Source organism: Mustela nigripes, chromosome 17, assembly GCF_022355385.1.
Source record: "Mustela nigripes isolate SB6536 chromosome 17, MUSNIG.SB6536, whole genome shotgun sequence".
NCBI classification, from domain to species: domain Eukaryota; kingdom Metazoa; phylum Chordata; class Mammalia; order Carnivora; family Mustelidae; genus Mustela; species Mustela nigripes.
Window position 1 is genome coordinate 55226129 of NC_081573.1, and position 25440 is coordinate 55251568.

Genomic DNA, 25440 nt, shown 5'->3' on the forward strand with positions numbered 1-25440 from the left:
AGAAGAGTCGGGGGCGGGCTCGGAAGCACCGTGCCCTCTCGCCAGGCTCCGCTCTGTGCGTCTTGTCCACTTGGTTGTTAACAGGTAAGTGAACTGTTTCTCTGAGTCCTGTGAGCTGCTGTAGCAAAGTCCGCGAACCAGGAGGGGGTCTGGGGAGGCCCTGGATTGTAGCCTGTAGGTCGCACCAAGCTGTCAGCCTGGACCTGGCATTCGGCTTGAAGGGCAGATTTGCAGGCCTGAGTCCTCACGTGTGGGATCTGACCCTGTCCCATCTCCGGGTAGCTCGGGCCAGAATGGAGTTGAATCGTGGGAAGCCCGGCTAATGTCATAGAATTGCTCGGTGTGGGAAAATCCCCGTGTTGGAATAGGAATCGGAACTTGACCCCGTGCCACCAACAGATTTCCGTGTTCATCGCCCCAGAAATGTGTCCTCAACCCGTCTCTGCATGGTAACCCCCTCTTCAACCAGTAAGAGCCAAGTTGTCTATCCTTGTAAGACAAAACTGGGCTCGGTTCTCGCCAAGAGCGGGAGCCCCATTCTCTGGGGATACCCGAGGTATTTCCAGCATGGCTTTAACACCGCACTAACCTCAGGTTCCTTGCCGTGTGTCTGTCTGCCCCGTCTGAGAGATGCAGGGGGCCTCTTGGGACTTTGCTGATTCATCTTCCAGTCCCCTTGGGCTCCTGGCTCAAGTCCTGGTACCTGAGGGGCAGGTATGTAGACGGTAGGCAGAGGGCAGAGGGCCCACAAGAATGCTAGCTGGAACTTTCTAGAACAAACTAAGCAGCTCCACTTGTGAGTAGGCAAAACAGATCACATGGGGATTTCTTCTAAGCCTCGAGCTGTCTCACTTGTTGGCCGGGATCACAGAGCAGCCCGGGAGGTCCCGTGTGTGCAGCAAGCGAATGCACACAGTGGCCCTCCTGCTTCTGTGTAAGGGACAGTGCTGCCACAGGAACAGACCAAGTAACAATGAAGCAGGTATTTTCTAAACACTGGATTAAAACTGCTACTCAAAAAAAAAAAAAAATTCAGTCTTCTGAGCACACATGCGTGCACACACACACACACACATCCCTCTCAGTTCTGTTCACCTGCCACGATGCTTTGCTCTCTGCCCTCCTGACCACCTTCTGGCCTGCATTTCAGGCTTCAAGTGGAATTTCTTACACTAAATACTGCTCTAAACAGGGAGTGGATGGATTTGCCCTGGTTTTTGGTATCTCTTGGGACAAAGCGCATCCATTGGCAGAACTCCAAGAATGAGGCACGGGGAGAAAGATTCTAGACACCCACTGAGAAGTGCCAATATAATATATTTTTTTAAGATTTATTTATTTGACAGGGAGAGAGAGAGACACAGCTAGAGAGGGAACCCAAGCAGGAGGAGGGGGACAGGGAGAAGCAGGCTCCCTGCTGAGAGCAGGGAGCCTGATGCAGGGGTTGATTGCAGGACCCCAGGACCATGACCTGAACCAAAAGCAGACACTTAATGACGAGCCACCCAGGCACCCCATGATAAAGAATGCTCCCATACTCAAGTTCTGAAAATGACTGGCTGCATGGATTTTTCTGGGTTGACTTCGAAACAGTCATCTCTGCAATCTCTGTGCCCAGCACAGTGCCTGGCAGAAAGCAGATACTCAGCAAACATCTGATGCTTGGCTGTATGTGAATTACTCAAACTCTGTGGCTAGAGAAAAGCATGGACCCGGACTAGACCATCTCAAAGGTTTACAGTCACTCTGATGGGGGAGAAAGATCCTCAGGATGCTGTGTACCTAAGACTCAGAAACCGTCTGCCCCTTGATCATATATGTCCCCTCTCACTGTGGACTGGTGGTTCAACTCATCTTGGATTTCTATAGGGTGAGTCCGGAACCAAGAGAAGCGTGCCCAGGATACTTACCTTCCTGCTGTCAGCATGCTTTTAGCAGCAAGTGACCCATAATCTACTTAAACTCATTGCATTTGTGGACTCCTGTAAGAAGGAGTTTGGGGGTAGATTCAGGCATGGCTGAATCCAGGTGCTCAAACATGTACTAATCAGTTCTGCCATCCTCTGTGTTGACTCTTGCCACCATGGTTAAATGACCACCAGCGGTTCCAGATTGCATCAAACCCCCTCAAGAAAGAGCTTCCCTGGGTCAGGGTTCCCACAGTCCTCCTAGGGTCGCATCTCATTAGTCTGGCTTGGGGTATGTGCCCATCCCTCAGCCAGTCACAGTAGCTGAAAGAATGATCCGGTTAGCCAAACCTGGGTCATATGCCTTCTGCTAAGACGAGAGTTGGAATTAATCTGCTCATCGAAATGCTGTAATCATGAATGGGGGGGAAAGTTGCCAAGACAGAACTGGGTGCTATTTCTACGCAAAGAGAATGAAATTATCACTTTGGGGAGATGGACGTCCTTTCCAAGTCTTTCCCGCTCTCTCCCTCTCCTCCCCACTGAGCAGCCTCTCTCCAGCCAACCCCACGTCATTGGGAAACTACCCCCCCCCCACTTTGCCTGATGAACTCTGAGCTCCTGGTGCACCTAAAATCCCAGATGAGTCTCTTCTAGTTCAAGACTCATTTTAGCCGGAGCCCTTTAGTCAACTCATGGCTCAAAAAAGTTAGAGGGCATTTATCAAACACCCACAGAGTGCCAGGAACAATGCCAGGTTCTCCACCATCCGGGCTCCGTTGATGCCTGACCACTCAGAACCACTTGGAAAACTTTTACCCACAACAGTTCTGGGCGCCCTCCCACAGGGATGCGGCTTTTATTGCTCTGGGCTTACTGCCAACGCCTCAGTGTTCTTCCCCAACCTTCCCTCCTCCAGGTGTTTTCTGGCAATCAGTGGATGAACGAATAAAGAAGAGAGAGAGGGACAGACGGGCGCCTGGGGGGCTCAGTCGGTGAAGCGGCTGCCTTTGGCTCAGGTCATGATCCCAGGATTCTGGGATCAAGGCCCACATCCGGCTCCCTGCTCAAAGGGGAGTCTGCTTCTCCCTCTCCCCTTCCCCCCGTCCTCATGCTCGCTCGCTCGCTCTCAAATAAATAAAATCTTTATTAAAAAAAACCACATCTCTGTGTACACACACACACACACACGGGAGTATCAGCCATAAGAAAAGAATGGGCTCTTGCCATTTGCAATCACACGGATGGACCTAGAGGCTATAATGCTAAATGAAGTAAGTTTGACAAGAAAGACCAACGCTGTTAGGATTTCACTTATATATGGAATCCAAAAGAACAAACCAAACAGAACAAACACGTAGATAGAACGATCTGGTGGTTGTCAGAGAGGAGGGGAGCAAAGGGGATCGCGAGGTACAAACATCCCGCTATAAAACAAGTTCGGGGGACACAGTATACAGCACGGGGAATGCTGTTAACATGTAGCAATGCCGTGGTCACAGATGGCAGCAGGATTCATCCTGATCGCTTTGTGATGTGAACCATTGAATCACTGTGCGTCCGCCCGAAACTAACAGAGTGTCGGAGGGCAGCTACACTTAGTTTAAGCCAAGAATCCCTGCATTAGGAAATAAGCTGCTTCACCCCATAGGGAACGGAGAGCCGTGTTGGGGGCCAAACTGGGAAATGCCAGCTGTGTGCTTTAGAATCAGCCCGGGGAGGCACGAAGGCTCTGGGTTTGGAGTGAGCAGCTCTGGTTTGAAGCTCCTATTCTAACAGCCTGACTGGCCGCATCATTGGTGGGGGTCCCTGAGCAAAATGAAATGCGAGCTCCTTTGTTCAAAAGCGATTAAGGGGTGCCTGGGTGGCTCAGTGGGTCAAAGCCTCTGCCTTCAGCTCAGGTCATGATCCCAGGGTCCTGAGATCGAGCCCCGCATCAGGCTCTCTGCTCAGTGGGGAGCCTGCTTCCTTCTCTCTCTCTGCCTGCCTCTCTGCCTACTTGTGATCTCTGTCTGTCAAATAAATAAAATCTTTAAAAAAAAAAAAAAGAATTTCAAGATGGTGATGACAAAGCATGAAACCAAAAGGGGATTGGGGGTTTGAATGCAAACCCTGTGCACAGGTCACACCTCCAGGAGGCTGACCTAGTTTCCCTGCCCAGGAACTTGGGAAAGTCATTCAACGGCCTCAGCTTTACTTGCCCCCTTTCTGGAAACAGGATAGCAACATCTTTTGCTGGGAGGTGATGTGCAGACCACAGTAAGACCATGGATATGCAGAGCTTTGGGGGGGGGGGGGGTGTCTTATTATTCCCCAATTCTCAAAACTAAAAGACCCAAGTAGTATACTGACCATTGCCCCTCATGGTGAGAAGAGAATAAAAAACACATTATTAGACATGTTGACCTACCTGAAACAGAGGCAGCAGAGAGTCAGAACCCAAATCTGATCTTTCTAGTCAGAGATCTAGAACCCAAATCCCCCAGGCTTCTGTCCCCAGACTGAGGAACCCTGGAGAGCCCTGCTGGCTTTCCCTTGGAAAGAGGAAGCCCTCGACAGGCACTTTTCTGTACAGTATTTCATTTGATGTCCCCTATGACTCAGAGAGATAGGCATTTTGCTGTACTCTTCTGTTTCTAAACAGACGAGTAAATAACACTCCCAGAGCTGTTTCTAGGACAAGCTGGATCCCTCCACCCCAGGGCCTTTGCGCATGTGCTGTTTTGCTGGAAATGCTATTCTTCCCCTCCACTCTGTCCTTAGCGGACACCTACACATACGTGCATCTCAGCTCAACTTCACGTCATCAGAAGGTCCTTTCTGAATCTTGCAGACCTTGCCAGTGTCCTTGTGTATTGCTTTCATACCTTTCAGAGCTTCTCTTGTGGTATATATGTATATCCATGTGGTTATCCAATTAATGTCTTTCTGTAGTCTGAAAGCATCAAGAGAGCCAGAACCCACCACGTTGCTCACCATTGACTCTCCAAAATCCTGGGTGCAGCTTGGCTGACACACCCCCCAAATATGTATTTATTGAATGAATGAATGAATGGATGCACTTGCCCAACCTCACACAGAAAGAGGCAGAACTGGCATTCAACCCAGATCATCTGACCCAAAGTCAACCCACCTCCCACTTTTATCTTGTTGCCAAATCTGAGCAAATGTCAGTTACAAATACGATAAAGGAAAACGTTTTTTTTTTGTTCTCAGTAACTGTGTTCCATGTCAAGTTTTCCTGAAGCCATACAAAAAACATGAGCCTGCCCCCTCAGAGACAAAGCCCAGTTTCTACTTCTTGTCTGCCTCAAAAACACTAATAAATAAAAAATGATACAATAAATAGACGAACCAGACAAGGCAATTGTTGAAAGTTGGGGTGGGGAGAAGACGTTATAGGCTTCCAGAGCGCCAAAGGCACAAAGGATTCTACGGGTCCTGGGGTCCCCCATCACTGTTCTAAAGGTGGGGGGTGGAGCACAGAAAGGGTAAGCGGCCCACCCCAAAGCACACAGCTGGTTAATCCAGCGCAACCCTCCTGTACTCAGATCTTTCCACCCTCTCTTTTCTGCAGCCGGAGGTGATCGCAGGCGCCCCTCTGCTCGCTCCAGAAGCTGACGGCTTTGTCGACCCTACCCTGCTGTGTCACCTCCTGCCTGCCCGCCCAGGGGAAGGACGGCTGTCTGTTACTGCCCCATTTGAGGGGATACCGGCAGGCCACTAGAGTGGGTAGAACAGTGTGCCCCAAAACCGTATGTTGAAGTCCTAACCGCCTCCCCCGCCCCCAGCACCTGGGAGTGTGGCCATATTAGGAAACAGCCTTTGTGGATGTGACCACATCAAGGTGAGCTCAGATCGGCTCAGACCGGGCCCATCTCCAATGCTTGGGGTCATAATGGGAGGGAAAAGAACAAACCGAGAGCACCCTGGAGACTACCTTGGGACAGTGGAGGCAGAGATCCAAGGGGTTCTGCCACAAGCCACGGGACGCCAGAGATGGCCAAGAAGCTGGAAGAAGCAAGGAAGGATTCTGCCTTGGAGGCTCCAGAGAGAGCCTGGACCTGCTGACAGCCTGATTTCAGACCTCTGCTTCCAGAACATGACAGGGTATCTGTCTGTTCGTTGCAAGGCCCTCAGTCTGTGGCACTTGAGGTCCCAGCACTTAAAGGACACACAGTGTGCGGTCAGCCAAGATTTCTATCCAGGTACGTCTGCCCCTCCGGGCCAAGGGATAAGTTTCTCTCCTCTTCTCCAATCAGCTGTGCCCCCAGCTTTGTAGCTCAGGCCACTGCGAGGACCCTGCTAGGGTTCTCCGCAACAGGGCTGATGGTAGAAGCATCCAGAACAATCCATGTGGTGAGTGTTTTAATGCTCCTACCCCATTGAGGCAGAGAGGTCTCAAATACTCAGTACTCAGTTAAGAGGAGAAGAGAGGGGGATGGGGACCTTCCTACTGAAGATCTGGGGGCTGGAGCAAAGGCCTCTGGTCCCTGGGCCATCCCCACCCACGACTGCCCCTCCCCAACCAGCGTCCCCTGCTGGGGGCACGAACATAGGACAGAGGGAGCTCTGCACGGGACTGCTGTGGGGTGGGAAACCCACGTGGGCTCCCAGCCTGTTGACATCAACAAGAAGGAAGGGGAGCCTCGCCTTCGGTGGAAGGCGGAGCCCAGAGCATGGTGTACTTTCCCCGAGACAGAGCAGGCCAGCTTGCCCCTTAGTGTAAGAGATCCTGGCACATTTTTGGAAACTTCCATCTCTATAATTCCAAAAGCTCCAGGGAGGCACCTGACAGCTTGGGGGAAGGCAAGGAATTCTAACAACCCGCAGGATGGATGCTTCCACGCGGCTTGGATGCCGGATTCTGGAGGAAAGCGCCCTGGGGGACAGCAAGAAGGCAGAGGCCGGAGGGGCTCACAGTGTCCGCCCACCGGGAATCAGGGAGAGAAGGGGACGGGCGTGTTCATATCTTTGATCGGCACGCGTCTTCACCGTTGGAATTGCGTAATGCGCATGTTCAGGCATTACTTTTAGAATCCATTTTTCTTTGTTCTTCATTCTCCAACTTGCAGGATGACCCGTTCCCCCCCCACACACACACACTTTTCTGCTGCTTTCCCATGGTAACTGAGCGCCGTGATCAGCAGGGAGGGGGAAGCTAACAAGGCGTTAGTACCAGGTCCCTGAAATGACCAAGAAATTCGCACTTTAAAGGCGCCTGCAGCCAGTTCCACCTGCTCTGCCACATTCTGGCCAAGCGGAGGCAGCGCCACGCTGGAAAGGCAGGCCAAGGTCACAGACACCGCGGACAGCCACACACCGTGTGCCTGGCTGGTCCTCGCCCCCACGGCCAACCCTGGACTGGCGGAGGGTGTGTCCTTCCTTCCCAAGCGCTCCCTGGGAACTGGGTCATGTGACCTGCTCTGGCCAATGGGAAGGGGCGAACGTGGTGCGTGGAAAAGCCAGAACCCGCTCTGCTGGGCGGGAGGACGCAGGAGGCCTCTGGGCATCTGAGCTGAGCTGTTGACCCACACGCTGGATGCTGCGGGCAGGTGTGCGCGTGCGGACGGGTGTGCGCGTGGGAGCGGGTGTGCGCGTGCGGGCGGGTGTGCGCGTGCGGGCGGGTGTGCGCGTGGGAGCGGGTGTGCGCGTGCGGGCGGGTGTGCGCGTGCGGGCGGGTGTGCGCGTGCGGGCGGGTGTGCACGTGGGAGCGGGTGTGCACGTGCGGGCGGGTGTGCGCGTGGGAGCGGGTGTGCGCGTGCGGGCGGGTGTGCGCGTGCGGGCGGGTGTGCGCGTGCGGGCGAGCACGTGCAGGCGGGTGTGCGCCTGCGGGGGTGGGGTGTGCGCGTGGGAGCAGGTGTGTGCCTGGGAGCAGGCGTGCGGTGGGGGCAGGTGTGCGCATCTGTTTCACTGAAGTCGAGCAGTCAGTAAGTTAGAATTGTTGCGCGAGAGCCTGACTCATCACTGGCAAGAAATCACCTCCGCTGTTCCTGTCCCCGTGACTCTGGCAAAGTCCTCTCCTGACCTGCATGGGTCACATGAAAGAGCCCTCTCCCTCTCCCCGGCCCCCAACAGTCCTGGTCCGAGGGTGGCCGTGCAGCCAGGACAGGCCCAGCAGAGCGCTGTGTCGCCTGCGGATTCCAGGCTGGGAAGGCGGACTCTGTTTCTGCGGGGGAGCAGGCCGCGGGGGAGGACGAAGGCTCGCGGGGGAGCTCGGCCGCGGCGTTGCTACGGTGAGGAAGTCTGTTGGTGCTGAACACTGAGCCATAACTTATTCAGGAGGCATCAGTGGTGCGGGGCATAGGGCCTACAAGCCCGTCAGAACATAGAAGCCTGTTGGAGACCTGGAAGAAAATGGTATTGACCCCAGAAAAGGGACGTGAAATTGCAAAGCCCAGCCTGTGTTTATATAAATATCTACAAAATATATCATTATGCCACCTTTGTTAATGGTTACAGTTAGCATTTAGAGAATGTCACTGCGCGTGGAAGGAAGTGGCAGGTTTGTTTTCTGGTGTCACGTGAGTTCCCAAGTATGCAGGATCCCCGCTGAGAACCCCCAGCCAACTCTTAGCCAAGCCACTTGGAATGAAGTAAGTCAGGAAGGTTTCTGGGGGTGAGGAGCAGCGATCCCCTCTGTGCTCTAGAGAGGGGCTGTGTGTTTTTCACATTACAAGAAATCTGGGGAAATCTGGGGAGCGGGGCCAGTTCCCTCTCCTGTATCTTTGCCCAGAGACAGTCACATATTCATTCCTCATCCCTCCATGAAATGCCAGGAAAGAGAATGAAATGGCTTTTATTCGTTTAACAAAATGCTCTGTGCCAGCCAGCCTCGTAGGCACTTTAAAATACTCAGTCCTCGCACAGCCCTATAAAATGGGTGTAATTCGTAGCCACATGTACAGATGAGGAACCTGGCCCAGAGAGGCTGAGTTACTCGGACAAGGTTGCACAGCTTGTACATGGAAACGCTGGGATTCTAGCCCAAGCCATCTGGCTCCAGAATTTACTTCCACAGTCAACTTTGATGCCCCTGGGTGTTACAGATGCACCCTGGAGCCAGAGGTCGGAGCATCTTCTCCTGAGGGGGGTGACTGCTTCAGGACAGGGTAGATGCCGGAAGGAAATCCAAATGGCGTAAGACGAGAGCAGGGGTGGTGCCCAGTAAGTCCGCAGAGCCGCCCCTCTTTGCTTCCTCCTCCCCGTCTCCTCCCTCGTGCCCCATCTCCTTCCTCCCCTGGGCACGTGCTGGCATGAAGTGGACAACTAAGAACCCAGTAACTGCCCCTTCCCAGCGGGGGGACCCTCGGTAGCCGTCCTGCGCCTCCCCCTCCCCCTCGACTTCTCACTCTCTGATGTGCGCTATGAGAGGACTTCTGCAGTGCCAGCCGTACATAGATGAGGAGAAGAAAATCTTCTGTTTAAACAGAAATTCTAATTCTCTGAAAGGTGGTGAACAAACAGTCCAGCATGCATTAGAGATGAGCAGATCTTGTTGGCGTAAAATCGTGCTTCAGGTTCTTGAGACAAGCAGAAAATAGCTCTGAGTCCTTACCAGAAGCTTCTTTGTGTCAAAGGACTTGCCTCACCCTTTCAATTTGTGTGGCTCCGAAGGTGCTGAGCGTTCCTGCCCAGGTAGGAAGCCACCTCTCGTGTTGCCAGTGGGTCATACCCCTCCGCTGGGCACTGAGCGGCTTGTCCCCTGCTTTCTACTGCAGTGGTCCAGTCCTTTCAAATGAATGCATTTTCAGGGTTGAGGATGAATTACAAATTGCCTTTACCCATGGGGCAATGCCCATGGCCTGGATCCTGGAGGGCTGAGCTCAGGCTTGGGAAAGCTCCCCGTGGTTCTCTAGTTTTGGATGCTGTCAGAGGCAGCTTGTTCTTTCCAGAGCCTCTCTCCCGAGAGCCTCCAGTCCCTGCTTAACCCATGGGCCAGGTGGGGTCTGTCCCAGAAGCTGCCACAACCATGTAAGCAAAAGCAGGGAGTTCGTTACAAAGGGACGGACGAGCCTCCCTGCAACGAGGGCAGGCCGCGTCCCTGTTACCTGCGCGACATGTCACCGCAAAACCTCATGGCTGATCAGGACCACTTATGCAACGCCCCCAGATTCTGTGGGAGGGGAATTTGGACAGAGCACGATGAGAGGGATGTGTCTTGATGGCCCGGGGCCTCCGCAGTGAAAGCCCAGAGGCCGGACGCATCACTAGGTGGTCGGCTAGGACCTCAGCTGGGCTGTCGAAGGAGCCACGTGCTCGTGGCTTCTCCCTGTGGCCTCAGTGTCATTGAGGAGCTGTCTCTGACTGCAGGGTGGGTGACCGTCCCACAGCCCCAGCTCCTGAAATCCACTGTTGCCTCTGCACGGAGGCCGAGCTTGCCGTGGGCTCTTCCCAGCCAGTGACAGAGCACGGCAGACATCGTGAGCCCTTCCCAGTCCTGGAGAACGTGGGACTCCTCTGACAGGTGACCCTTGACTCCGGAACTCCCCAGTGGCTCTGTCAGGTTTTCTTTAAAACTGTGCTCCAGGGGTGCAGAACTCCCCACTCCTCAGGCATGGGTGGCACAGACTAACATCCTCCCGAAGAGTACAGCGTGGTGGGGGGTAACTTTTCAGTGGAAAAAGCTGACAGACACACTTCAGGCAAACGGTCAAGGTCGACATCAACACAGACGTCCTGCTGCTAGCGCACACTCGTGATAGGATAGAGGAGGAAGCTTCAGTTGTGAAACTCTAGGAGTGTCCCTCACCACCAAACTCTTAACCATGAGAATAAGCATCAGACAGCCCCCGAGCCCCCTTCCCTCTGGAAACCATCTGTTTGTTCGCTGTAGTTAAGAGTCTGCTTCTTGGTTTGTCTCTCTTTTTTCCCCCTTTGCTCATTGATTTTGTTTAAGTTCCACGTCCGAGTGAGATCACGCGTGTTGGTCTATGTCGACTTCTTTGACGTGGCGGTGTCCCCTCCGGCTCCGTCCACGTCGTGGCACATGGCAAGCGTTCGTCCTTTCTGACGGCTGAGTAATATTCCTTTGTGTACAAACACCCACCCTCTTTATCCGTTCATCCATGGACGGACACGTGAGCTGCTTCCACACTTGGACCTTTGTAAACCATCGGGATCCGTGTGTCCTTTCAAGTTAGCGTTTTAGTATTCTTCGGATGTATACCCAGTAGTGGAATTCTGGATCGCATGGTAGCTCTGTTTTCAGTCTTGAAGGACCTTCCCTGCTTTTTTCCACAGCGGCTGCACCAGTTTGCATTCCCCTCAACGGTGCATGAGAGACCCCGTCTCTTCCCGTCCTCACCAACACTTGTCGTGTCCTGGGGAGTCGATCTTAACCTTCCCGACAGGTGTGAGGCGGCATCCCGTTGTGGCTTTGATTTGCATTTCCCTGACGATGACTGAAGTGGAGCATCTTTTCATGTGTCCATTGGCCATTTGGTCTATTCATGACTTCTGCCCATTTTTTTTTAAAGATTTTATTTATTTATTTGATACATCACGAGAAGGCAGAAAGGCAGGCAGGGAGAGGGGGGGAAGCAGGCTCCCCGCTGAGCAGAGAGCCTGATGCGGGGCTCGATCCCAGGACCCTGGGATCATGACCTGAGCCGAAGGCAGAGGCTTAACCCACTGAGCCACCCAGGCACCGCTTCTGCCCATTTTTTAATTGGATTCTTCGTTTTGCTTTGTTTTTTTATGTTGAGTTGTATAAGTTCTTTATAGGTTTTGGATACTGAGCCTTTAACTGATAGGTCACTGGCACATGCCTTCTCCCATTTAGTAGGTTGTCTTTTAGTTCTGCTGATTGTTTCCTTCACCGGACAGAGACATTCTATTGTGATAAATTGCCAATAGTTCATTTTTCTTTTGTTCCCCTTGCCTCGGGGGGACCTGTCTAGAAACAAGTTGCTACCGCAGATGTCAGAGAAATTACTGCTCGTGCTCTCTTCTAGGATTTTTATGGGTTCAGGCCTCACATTTCGGTCTTTAATCCATTTGGGGTTTATTTTTGTGTCTGGTATAAGAGAGTGGTCCGGTTTCATTCTTCTGCGTGTCGCTGTCCGGTTTTCCCCACACTGTTTGTTGAAGAGACTGCCTTTTCCCTTTGCATATTCTCTGCTTCTTCATGAAAGATACATCAGCCATCTAATCATGGGTCTGTTTCTGGGCTCTCTCTTCTGGTCCACTGATGCATGTGTCTCTTTTTGTGTCCGTACCACACTGTCTTGATGGCTGTAGGTTGGTAGTCTATCTTGAAATCTGGTATTGTGATACCTCCAGTTTTGTTCATCTTGTTTCAAGGTTTCTTTGGCCATTTGGGGTCTTTCATGCTTCCATACAAATGTGGAGATCATTTGTTCTCTCTAGCTCATTCCTTGGTATTTTGCTATTTGGGGTGCAATTGTAAATGGGATTATTTTCTTAATGTCTCTTCCTGGTGCTTCGTTATTGCCGTGAGAAGTTTTAAACTGAGAAGTAACGTGTTAGGATTTGTGGTTTTGATGACCTGTCCCCACATGGGGACACATGGACACTGGGTGCCCTCCTACAAGTAATAGAAATCCCGGCTCCAGCTGGCTTCAAGGAGAAGGAAGAGTCCTGCCTCCCTTTTCACAGAGCACAAAGATAGAGCCAACTCGGGCAGGGCGCCGGACCAGTTTCCCAATTTGATGGGCTCTGGCCCCATCCGCCCGCAGCATGCTGGCCTCGCCCTTGGTCTGGTGGCAAGCTGGGCCCCACCTTCCAAGCATCTCATCCAGGTAGAAGAATAGCTCAAGGAAATAATAGCAACACCTCCAGTAATTCTCTTTTAGGAATGAAGAAACTCTTCCCAAAAGGTCCTGGCAGAATTCTTCTTAGCTCACTGACCAGAACAGGATGATGTACTTAGTCCAACCCACTCACTACAGAGAAGATGGGGCCACCCTAATTGGCTTAGATTAACAAAAATCTACCCCTGGTTTGGAGATCAGGTTACTGGGGTTATTGAGTTCTTGGAGATTCTTAGCCAGGAGGACTTCGCAAGGAAAGATACTGTGGCCAGATTGATACCCAGCGCACCCAGCGCCAGAGCTGGCATGGATGCCGGAAGACCCCTTGGAGGCGCCCCCAGTGGTCCAGACCAGAGACGACGTTGCCTACACCAGCAGTCGACTTCTAGAGAACTGGGGGGACCAGATGTGTGTTAGAGAAGTCCGTTCCATAGGACTTTTGGTGGATGGGAGAGCCTGGAGCAAGAGGTAGCTTCTTTGTGTGGATTAAATATTATCTGGTTGTTTTCTTAAATTCACCGTCCTACTGATCACACCCCAAAACCACCCCCGGAGACACTATTCTGCCTTCAGAGGGGGGTCTGCATTCTCCGTTAATAACATAATACGAAATTCCCTGAGAATAATGACCCCATTTCTCAGGGTTATTTTCTGTGCCCACCGATGGCTTCACCCAGTGTTCCAGGGCTGAGCACTTAGAATCAGGTCAGTCCAGTCTGGAGTCATTTTTAAAGAAAAAAGACAAACTTGCATTCAATCAGTTCCTTGTTTAATAAAATGATGCCGCTTAAGATTTCAGCTTGATTGAATTTAAAATATAAATGCCTAGGTATAAAGGAAAAGCTAGCGGCTCTTACTGAAGCAGCTCCGTTCAAAAGCCTCGTTCAGATCTCGTGGGGTTTCCCATCTGCTTTTCCTGCTGACTCCTTCTTTCCACAAACAACTTCAGAAACAATGAAGCCTGCGTTTATCTGTGGGGACAGCACCGTCCTGTCTTGACAAGTACGAGGAATGGCTCATCAGCGCACTTCGTCTGCTCGGAAGGAAAGGTGCTCTGCCAGTTTGTGTTATTAGCCCCAGAAGGAACCCTATAATGAAGAAGCCCTAGACAGACCACGGGTTCTCTGTTCATATATGCTCCAGCCTTATAAGTACTTTGAAATCACTCTGGGCTGTTCTTTGATATCCTTCGGAGCCATAGGCTTTGCTATAAACCTTAAACTTCATTTGGAGGCAATTTAACCCTCAATTTATCCACAAACTTTCAAAGAAATCTGGGCAGTTTCCCCAAGCAAATGACTCCTGTAATGTGACACAGTGTCTCATAAACAGGGCCACTTTACCGTTGATAAGACTGCCTGGAGATTAGGACCACGCACGTTCAGACCAGCTGATGGACGAGCAGTCGGGATCAAACCCTTTGTTGGTTTTGTTGTTGTTGTTGCTCTTGTTGGTTTGGTTTTTTTTTGGGGGGGGGGGTTTTTTTTTTTTTTTTTTGCCTTTCAGGTTGTTAACTATAAATGAGGGATGATATCTTGTATGGGCACAGGAGTGGGTACTCTCATAAAAGGTTCGTGAGATATGAATTGCTACAGACTTATGGGGAGGTGTGGCGGCAGTCCCTGGGAAACGTGCAAGGGGACACCTGGGTGGCTCAGTTGGCCCAGGCATCCAGCTCATGGTTTCAGCTCAGGTCATGATCTCGGGGTCATGGGACGGAGCTCCATATCAGGTTCCGTGCTCAAGGTGGAGTCTGCTTGTCCCTCTCCTTCTGCTCATTTCCCTGCTAGCTCGCTCGATCTCTCTCAAATAAATGAATAAATAAAATCATTTTTTAATAAATAAAATGTCCAGAATGCAACAGCGGTCACAGTAGAGAATACTTACCCAGTTGCAAAAAGAATAACAGAGCGGTGCCTGGTAGCGTTGATTGTAATAGGAGAAAACTAGAAACCACCTAAAACCCTACAGAATTCAGTAAACGGTCATGTACCTGCATTCAAAAAGACCTGGGCCAGTCAGTACAGATGGTGATTATCGAGACGTGTTGTGAGGAGGAAAATGTGAGAAATGAGTCGAGCTGGACTCATGTTAGACCCAACTCAGCCCCAAGGCGGCATTCTGTGTGGGTGTGTGTTTAGGCAGGTGCTCGGAAAGGCTCTGGGACCGCAGAGCCCATGGGCACTCAGCGCGTGAGTCGTTGGACTACTCCACGAGGCTAATAATATTCTCTCTGGCCTCTGCCTTTCGAATTCCGTTCACAGAGAATTCCAAACCCCAGCTTATTTTCAAAATCTGTGAGTGATTTTCCTAAGGCAGGGTGGCTGTTCCTCAGTGTCCCCTGTCAGCCCCCCCCCCCCCCCCGACGCCCCGCCGGGACCTTGCTTCCCCTGCCCCAGATCTCCCTGCAGAGTCTGCGGTGGTCAGCCCCGGACGACATCCTGCCTCTCGGTGGCTGTGCCCGTGGAAACCTTCCTCCCCACCCCCTCTCCTTGCGTGATTGGGGCTTTTATCCTTTATACAGGAACCTAAATGTCCCTTCTCCAGAGAAGCCATGTGAACCCCCAGGATGGGACACGTCACTCCGTGATAGGTGCCCGGATGGCGCCATGTGCCGCGCTCCCTTGTCCTCCGCATAACTGAGACGACACCCCCACCGTGTCGCCAACTGTTGAACCAGGAAGGACTCCTAACCTGCAGACACTAACCTCCGTAGGCCTCCATATGGACCACCTCGACTTCTGTGTCTCATTTGTTTAATACTGACCCCTTCCAGACCCCAGGAGTCATGCAACATCTCTGTGTTTCTGCTTGTGAGAAAGGTGGGGCTCGTACTAGGACGCCATAAGGCTGTCGTGAGGATCGTGTATCCTGACACCGTCAGTCATGGAGAGTGGTGTCTGGCACATTCTACTTTAAGAACTCGGCATATCGGAGCTGTTGCTACAGACGCCAAGCTCCATGAGCGCGGGGTCGCCTCCATCTTGCTTATTATGGTGGATTGCAAACCATGACCTCAGATTCCTCTCATCCCGGTACAGGTCCCTGGGCGATGGGGTTTTGCCTCTCCTTCTGTCTAGAGATGGCTCCTAGGTCCCCTCCCCTGGAATCCGGACTGGCCCCATGACTTGCTCTAACCCATAAATGCTACAGAAGGGCTATTCTACCATCTCTGAGGCCCAGCCTGAGAGCCCTTGCCCTTTCCACGTTCCTTCTTCTGGAATGCCGCCTTCTAAGGATGTTGATCTAACCAAACCCCAGGCCGGGGGAGAGCTGGGGCACCACCAACACCCAACACCAACCACCGTAGCTGTGAGCGGAGCCATATTGGGACTTCTGGCTCCGCTGACCCTCGAGCCACATGTCCTGGTAAGACCAGCAGGAGAATTCCCAGCCCATCCGCAGGATCATAAGTCATAAAACATCATTGTTGTTCCAAGCTAAGTATTAATACTACATATTGGCCGGTGTCTTTTGTTACTCAGCAAACACTAACGGATACGTCTGCCGTTGTTTCTGTCACGCTTCACACGGGGCTGACACTGGTGAATGCCCAATAAATATTTGCTGAATGTATAAGTGAGTCCGTGAACAAAAGACACAACCAGTGGGCAAATGAATGGAGGGATAGAGAGACATGTGAGGGAGGCAGCCCTTTTAGTCTCTTGGCCGGATCCATTCCTCAGAGTAGGAGGACTGAGGGACAACAGCCACCATCTCTGTAACTGTTGATTGCAGAGACTGTGCTTCGAAAGGGAGATGTGATCAGACGTTATCCCCCAATCGCATCAGACCGACTTCCTTTGTCTTCTCTGTGGAGTACAGAGGAACACCCAAATTTCAGGTGCGCGTACCCGGACTGCCTTAAAAACCAAACGATCTGCTACATTTCAGGAAATGATGCTCAAACTGGTTATCCTAGTTATGAGTAGCGCCGATATTTCTTCTTCCATCAACCACAGATAAAAAGGGCTGTGTTGGGAACACGGACCGTAATTTGGCCTCCATGGAGTGCCTGAGTTTATCTTTATCGTGTACAACAGAAATCTTAATTTTCCACTTGTATTAAGTTCTTCTCGCTCCTGAGGCAAAACCGGAAGGCAAAAAATCTTCAAAGCCATTGAACTGTGCTCACGTCTTTGTGTCGGATTCCAGCTTCAAGACAGAGTTGGGAAGACAAAACAGATTAATTAATTCAGGTGTCACAATTGTAATCATCTAATTGGCTTTACTCCCCAGATTCTCAATATTTTTAATTCAGCCCATAGTTAAGTGTTAGATATTTCTATGGCATTTGTTCATCAACTACCAGAAAACATAGTTTTCCTTTTTAAAATGAGTTATTGGGGCAGGCAGGGGGGGAAGTGGAAAGAGAAAATAAATGGGCCAATTTTCTCAGTTTTCATGCCAAAGAGTCAGTCAATACCGGTGGGAATTAAAACATGGAGCCCAAGAGAAAGTCAGTGGCCTCAGCTTCTATGACTCTGATAATCTGTTTTCTTAACTTTGAAGGGATGGGGAACTTGTTTCTCCCAATTGTGTGTGCGTATGTGCACGTGTGTGCATATCCAACCGTTGGCATCTGTTTACTTTAACATCCGACTGTTTTATTGTTGAATCCAAGTAAAATCAAATCCTTTCTCATCGAAAATATTATATATAGTAACAGACCCCGTTTTCAGCAAAGCACATCACTGGTTTTCTTTCATTCATATCTTGGAGACCAGGTGCTAACCATGGTCCTGATTTGGGGAGGAGGGTATGAAGGCGCTTTTTTCTTTGGCATTATTCTTTGCACTTTTAAACATTGTTCACTTTTTTTTTTTTTTTTTAAAGCATAAGCATGTATCCTTTTATGAAAACTATGAAATCATTGCTTTTTTTTTCATTGCTTTTTTATACCAAATAACGAAATATATATTTCCTACTTTCCTTCAAGTTAGATCTTTACTGCAAACCGTCTGGCTTTAGAAACCCATGGCAGAGCTAGTGTCTGGGGAGGCTGTCAGCCAGGCGTGGGTAGGCTGGTGAGAGGGATTCTGTGAGGTCAAGGGGGAGTCCCGGGGAGCGCTAGGGAGGGGCAGAGACACGCAGAACAGCAGAAGCATCTCCTGTCCCACAGGCAGGTTGGTCTGAAAGATTAAGAAGGGGTGAGTGAAGGTGTGGCCCGGGCAGCAGAGAGCTTGCTAAAGGTCGAGGTTCAGGGGTCTCCAAGAAAGGGACCTTAGTGGCTCTCCTGCCCTCAGGGGTGGTCCTGTCTGGTTAACTCACACTGAGAAATTCCAGAACACTGAGTGCTGGAGGCTGTCACAAGGTGTCACATTCCCAGTATGGTTCTATATAAAATGTAACATCCAGAAACATCCAGAGAGGCACGGAGGGCCTCCAGCCCTGTGTCGGAGAATGGAGCCGTCCACTTGCTCCCCCTCCCGGGGGCTCCCCAGTGGCTGTGGGAGGCCATCCCACACACGCCCTGTGGCCGAGCAGCAGGGAGACCAGTGAAGAGCCCTTCTAGCTCTCTCCAGCTCTCTCCTCTGTCTCCCCAGCGCCAGATGTTCCCCGTGGGTCATGATAAGACCCGCGGGTAACTTCCCGTCCTGTTGCCGGGGCTACAAAGGGCCGAGCCCACCCCTAACCCCAGGGACAACATACACTATCAAAAAGTAAGCAAAAGGAGCAGAAGAAGATGCGGGAGGATTTGGTACAACCTTGGAGTAAAGAACACTTTTCTGAGTGCGACGCCAAACTCAGAAGCCACAAGGGAGATGGACAGATGGGACACGCCCAAGACTTGGCAGGTCCAAAGGCCTGATTTCCTCAATGTGAGAACAGCTCCTCCGAATCAGTAAGAAAAAGACTGACCGTGACTAGATAAGAGACAGGACTGGCAACAGGCCCCGAAAAGGGAACAGCAGCTACCCCTAAATCCTAGAGAAGCAGCTCAGCCTCACTTGGAAACAGAGAAATGCAGGGAGCTGCCCTCCTGCGGGTCAGGCTGACGAGGGGCGGGGCTCCCTGCACGGGGCGGGGCTCCCTGCACTGGGCGGGGCCTCAGAGCTCCTTGCTCCCTGTAGACCCAGGGGTCAGCGTCCCTTCAGAGCTGCAGACCAGGTGTCTATCTCGCCTTCACCGAAAATATGTTTGCAGTGCAAGCAAGCAGGATTCCTAAGCAAAAAGGTTTGAAGTGCAGGGGCGCCTGGGTGGCTCAGTGGGCAATTCGCAGATGTTCCCTCCCTTCCACAGGGCAGCTCTTTGGCCTGCTCATTCACTCGTGCAGTAAGTACTCTCTGAGCAATTACTGTGCTTGGCATTGTTCTGGGTCCTGGGGAAACAGCGAACAAACCCCCTGTCCTCATGGCCCTTGCGTTCTGGCATCGGAGACAGACAAGTGTGTGCCCGGCGTGCAGGTGGTGCTGTATGCTAGAGGGGAGATGGAGAGCGTTGATAAGGTGTTGGGACGGACCTTGTGTGATCTTTACATACGGTTCTCAAGAAAGTCCCTGAAGAGATCGTGACATTTGAGCTGAGATCTCAGAGAAATGGGGGAGCCAGCCATAGGGATATCCGGGGCAAGGGCACGTGTTCTAGATGGAGGGAACTGTGCGTGCAAGTGTCCTGTGGCAGAAGCAGAGCCAGTATGCTCCCGGGAAGCAGGGAGGTCAGTGAGGCTGATGCTAAGTGAAAGGTGGGAGGAGATGGGACCAAAGAGGTGTCCGGGGCCAAACAGAGTCGGGCTTAGCACATCGCTGTGGACCGGGTGAGGCCGGCCGGTGCCCTGGCCGGTGCCAGTCCATAAATAATCTGTTGAACTTGAGCTTCAAATGCAGTGTCGTCGTGGTGAGGGGAAATCCCCTTTGAACACTATGCTTCCAGTCTATGAAAAGGAGGCATTGAATCATTTTTTAAAACTTTCTGCTTCAATTACTCATGTTTTCAAATGTTTTCTCTTATTTAGTGATAAATTACATTAAGAACAAAGCCTATATTTGGTCTGGCAACTTTTCTCTAATGAGTTGTTTAATGCCGATTGGTAGAATTTTATCAAAAACTTCTGCATTTATCATTACAAGTGGTATTGATCTCTCCTATTTTTCAGAAATAGGATTTTTTTTCGTGGTCCTAGAATATTCCATTATAAGAGGGTACCATAATCATTTAAGTGAGTTTCTGGGATGGAATATTGGAGAAGGGTTTGATTTAACAGTCTCCCTCCCCCTTCCTGTTCTTCCCCCGCACCCTCGTGCACACACCCAGGACACATACACACCCTACACACGCGACACATGGACACAAATACCGACGCCAAGGGAAGAAGGATGGAGACGCTGGGTATTGTTCTCATTCTCTGGTTCCCTCCCTCCTGGGTCCTCTCCCCCAGACCCGCCTCTGTGGGGCGGCCTGTCCGTGGACCTCCCACCCCCTTGCCCTGGCTCCGTGTCTCTGCTGGCTTCCCTGGACCCTGGCCACATCTCGGTCTTGTCCCCAGCAGGAGGGGGCTGTTTCCTGCCGGGACCCTGCCCTGTACTCCAGGCCCCTTCTTCATGTCTCGCTGTATCACCAGCTTCCCCTGGTAAGTTCAGGACCCCCCGAGATGCAGTCCCCTTGCAAACCCTAAACAGGAAGCAGGGCAGAAGTCCAGATTCCCCATAACACCGTAGTCAGGGGCTCCTCTGTGAAAACTAGCCACAGGAAACCTCCCACAAATGGAGTCAGGAGGTGGGCAGGGGCAGCACTCTTGCCCTGCCTCACTCGTCGTCCGTTGCAGACGCAGCCGGAAGAGAGGGGCTTAACCATGCAGGTGGCTGCTACTCCTGGAAGAGAGCTTTCTTCCTCCCTGGGCAGCAGCTTCGCCAGCAAGAAGCCACCACACCTGGAACCCCCTGTTTCCTCCAGTGGACTTTCAGCTCATAACCACCCTCCCAACATCCTTTTCTCCTCAAAAAGCTTGCCTCTGTATCCACCCAGAGTTGCCCACGATTTTGCCACAGCTTTTCGGTCCCAGATTGCAATTCTTTGATTCCACTAACCCCATCTGTTGCTGGTAACATAACTGGCAGTTTTATTTTTCAGGTTAACACCTCTAAAGGACCCACACATCCCGCCTTCCCCTCTGTCCCCACATTTCTTGTTTCCCCTCCAAACTCCAGCATCATGAGGGAGGGCTTTCCCCATGTGGCAGCCTATATGATGTCTTTCTGCCCCTTGAAAAGGGATGCCCCTTCTCGGGATATTTTATTTTCATTTGGCAGAAAAGCATTACAACGGAGTGGGTTTTTTATCTAGAAAACTTTCAGGATAAATACACAAATCTGCAGTTACCTCTGCCGTGAATAGCAGGCTCCCCTTAGAGGATGTCCTTGTGCGGTGCACAACCTGCTCTCCCAGCCCCTGCCTTCTTAGCTCTTCTTCATATGTATGTATCATATATGTGTTCTTCCTACTTCTATCTTCATGACTAAGCACTAGGCATTTCTGCATCTCGGGAGAAACTCTAATGTCAAATGGTCCAAACCAGCACCCTATTAGAAAGGTCAGGTACCCACCTGTGCTATCTGAGGACGGTAAATTCCTGTTTAGTCTTAGGAGGTGGACTGTTTCAAGAACACGTTAAAAGAGGAAGGTTAAAAGGTGTCAGCCTAAGTGTGGGCAAATAGGTTTTCTCCTTTATATGGGCTGGAGACTCAAGTCATCTCTCAAACCCCACTCGCTTCCCCATTTTACGGGTTTAGAAACTGAGCCCTGTACCCCAGGCTAAGCAGCTCCTCCAGGGTCACCTTGTGAAATGCTAGACTGTGTGGCCTTCCCACTTGGAATCCCCTAACACCTCAGTAAATTGGAACAGGAGACCAGAGAACATGGGAGATGAGCCCAGCAGGACCCCCTGCTTCCCAACCCTGCCGCTGGACATTTGCGGCCTTCTGAACGCCTCGGGCTGTGAGCCGGGATGTCAGTTTTCACTTAGGGAACATTTTTACACGGCAGTCGAAAGCCATTTAAGAAATAAACGCTGGGAAGATGATAATGGAAGTGCTGGTAACCTTTAATGACAGCGGCACTTGCAAAACGTACAGTTCAGGAAGGGCCGACGCTTGATCCAAAAAGCTCTTGTTAAAATCCAATCATCTTCCGCAATGAGCATTAGCAGGAAATGCCTGCGATGAACAAAAACACAGGAAAGGTTAATGGCCTTCTTCGCTAAAATGATTCGGGGTTTTATCTCACGTTCCGACTCCTCCTCACACGATGCACATACTGAAGGGTTTTTTTTTTTTTTTTTCCTTTTTGGTAATCAGGAAAAAAATTGATTACCAAAATTATAATTAAGAGGTGGGAAAAGCTGCAACAATTTGGCTGCTTCATTTAGCACATATTTCAGGTTAATTGCGTGATTTTACTAATGAAGATATTTGCATGAATATTTTCAGTGGCTACGTTCAACTTACTGTGCAGCGAGCGCTCTGCCAAGTAGATAGGACTTTGTTTTTTGTTGGATTCAGGATGGGACAGAGGCTGAAACTCTCAGGGGCCTCCATAGGGAATGCCCAGCTTCATGCGTCAGGATCCTAATTAGGAATCCGTCAAAGCCCCCTCATAGAATTCACATGCCCTACTTGCACAGCCGGATCCTTCTCTGATTTTGCAGGAGACTAGGTGATTCCAAAGATACTGGAGAAGCCACCTTTACCACCAGTTTTTGAAGAAGTATTCTTAAAAAGAAGTATTTCCCCCATGCCTATCCCGTCCGACTCCCCACAGGTAATCAGAACTTATGCCCGCTTTTTAAAAAAATAAATGATTATTGAAAAATAAGAGAAATTTTAAAATACAAAATAGCAAAAGAAAATAAAAATTATCCGTACTTTAACCATCCAAAGATAACCACTGTTAAACTTTAGAAGGGCGTAGGGGCACCTGGATGGCTGAGCGTCTGATTCTCGATAACAGCTCAGGTCGTGATCTCAGGGTTCTGAGATCGAGCCCTGCGTCTGGCTCTACGCTTAATAGGCAGTCTGCTTGAGATGCCCTCTCTCCCTCTCCTTCTGCCTCTCCCCACTGCGCATTCACACTCTCAATAATTAAAATAAATATATTCACAAATTATAAGAAAAAAGTTTAGAGGGTGTACTATTCTCAATGTTTTTCCTTTGCATAAATGTACATTTTTACCAAAATGGATTCTCCCGTAGATATGGTTTTTAAAATTTAAACTTGTGTTTCACTCAGCAATAAACTGGGGACACTTTTTCTATCAGTAAACTCTCTTTCTACCACTCTGTGAAGGTATGAGGTCTTTCATAATGGAGACAGGCCATAATTTGTCAAAGGGATCCCCTCTTGTTGGGCCTCAAGGCTGAATGCACCTGTTCCCTGTTAAAAGCAGCAAGCAGGGGTGCCTGGGTGCTCAGTGGGTTAAGCTTCTGCTTCCAGCTCAGGTCATAATCTCCGGGTCCCGGGATCAAGCCCCGCATCGGGCTCTCTGCTCCGCAGAGAGCCTGCTTCCTTCTCTCTCTGCCTGCCTCTCTGCCTACTTGTGACCTCTGTCTGTCAAATAAATAAAATCTTTAAAAAAAAAAAAAGAAAAAGAAAAAGAAAAGCAGGCAGTGAACACTCTTTGAAACTCCTAAGCACACCTATCATTTCCCGAAGATAAATTCGCAGATACTAAATGCTTAGAAAGCCTTAGTAGATGCTGCAATTTGGCCCTGCAAACATATCGACTTAAAACCCCACCAGCCTTGTGGGTTAAGGCCCATTTTCCTACATTCTCACCAACGCCAGGACCTGATGCCATTATTTGAAAATGCTAGCTAAAAATAAATTCATCTCTTAGTGGATCTAATTTGCATTTCTCCAGTTACCAGTGGTTATTTATTAGCCGTTGGGGGTTCTTCGTGAATTACCCTCGCAAATGCTTTGCCCATCTTTTTAAATTGGGTTCATTTTTCTGTGTCGTGGGATCTATGTTTTAAGGACACTGAGCTGTATATATGAGACACTCACTTTTTTTTTTTTTTTTTTTTTTTTACTGACTTTAACATTTTGGATTGGCGCAGAAACTAAAATGATTACATCTTGCTCACCGTGCTCGGCCTCCGCGAGAGAGCTGGGCGGGGAGGAGGAGGCGCCCCCGGAAGGACCGGCAGGTGAGCGTGGGGCGGTGGGCCGTGAGGGTGCCGCTGGCCGGGTTCTACCGGCCTAGCCCACCCGATTCTCACGGTGTTACGTTGGTTTTGCAGATGAAGAAATAGAGGTTCAGAGGGCTTCAGGACTTGTTCCAGGTCCCTCAGGGACCATGGCAGGATTTGACCTCCAGCAGGTGTCTCCGGGGCTGGAACGTGACTGCAACAGATCAGAGAACACGCTTCCCGCGTCTTGAAACTCAGGCTCCAGGCAGCCAGACCTGTCGGAACGGGTCTCCGGTAGAAATGCTCAGCATGTGTCACAGCAAACCCAATGGCAGTTGATTAAATAGGGTTTTCATAAAAGGACGTTTATTTGCGGGTTCACGTGACGTGGACAGAGAGTCATGCGTGAACGGATTTGTCGGAACCGCAAAGGCTCTCTGATGACGTCTGGGACTGTGTGTGTCTTCTGGGTATCCGAGCATCGTCTGGGCCGTTTCTGAGAGGAGAGGCTGTGGCTGGACAGATGTGGGCGATCAAAGGCGTGGTTGGTAGAGAAAGGCGGTCTGCAGCCCCAGTGGAGGGTGCGGGCTCCGTCCCAGTCCCCTTGGGCGTGCTGGGGGGGCCGCCCTCCAGGGCTGGGGACACTGGGAGCCGCTCCCAGGGACTGAGAAGCACCACCTCCCAGCTCTGGCTCTGCTCAGCGGAGATGCATATCCGCCCCACCAAACCCAATAACCCTACTTATGTGCCGACGTGTGAGTGCCTTGGAGAGGTCAACACCCTTCTTAGGAGGTCTTCCCTCTCCTGCCTGCTGTGGACAAAGACAGCAAGACTCTGAGAGGCACCATACAAGGGAAGCCTTCCCCAGGTCCCCCCTTAGCATCCAGGGCAGGTGCGGACGGAGGGGAAGAGCAGGGCAGGGGAGGGGCTGGGGCTTGGACCGGGGATGGTGGGCCAAGCTCCGGCTAGGAAGGAAGGGCTTCTCTTTCCAAGCTGAGATGCCCCATGGCTAGAATCTGGAAAATGTCAGGAAAACAAAACAAAAAAAAAAGCAAAAATTAAAAAATAAAAATGTTCTCTTGGGAAGCTATTTTGCAGGACTCTGAAATGCAATGAATGACCCCTGGTTGGGTCCTTCCTCTTGAGGGGGAACTGCCCCCCCCATGTAGGATCAGAGAACGTGTTTGGGTGGTTACAAAATAGTAATATTGGCTCAGTTGGAGCTTCCTGAACTTGATATTGTGCCTGATTATGGAGGGGCAGGGCCTCGTTCTGAGGGGACACGGGCTGACGGAGTGGAGGATAAAGTGTCATGACGCCGCAGGTCACCTGACGCAGAGGTGGCAGAGGGCTTCCTGAGAATCTGCTGGAAAGATGACAGTGTTTGTTAGTGGCGAACGTTGACAAGTGACGGATCCAGGCAAGGGGCAAACGCATGCAGGTTTCGCTGTCCTGTTTCTGCAGCTTTTCTGGAGATTTGAGGTTTTTCCAAATGAAACATTTTCCATAATGGGATATAAAATTCTAAGCATCTCAGTGATGTGTGCTGAAGATTGACCGCTAGTAAGGGCACCGAGTCCAGATCCCCGAGCCCTCCGTGGATTTGCCCCAAATGACCTAGGAGGGCAGATG

General features: G+C 50.8%; 1 long non-coding RNA gene across 1 annotated transcript; it reads left to right on the plus strand.

Moving 5' to 3' along the window:
• Positions 1 to 7348: 7348 nt before the first annotated feature.
• LOC132005465 (uncharacterized) lies at positions 7349 to 25237 on the plus strand. The gene is made up of 4 exons (XR_009400804.1): positions 7349 to 7462; positions 22326 to 22438; positions 23737 to 23826; positions 23920 to 25237. It is a non-coding gene; the product is annotated as an uncharacterized LOC132005465 (long non-coding RNA).
• Positions 25238 to 25440: the final 203 nt, after the last annotated feature.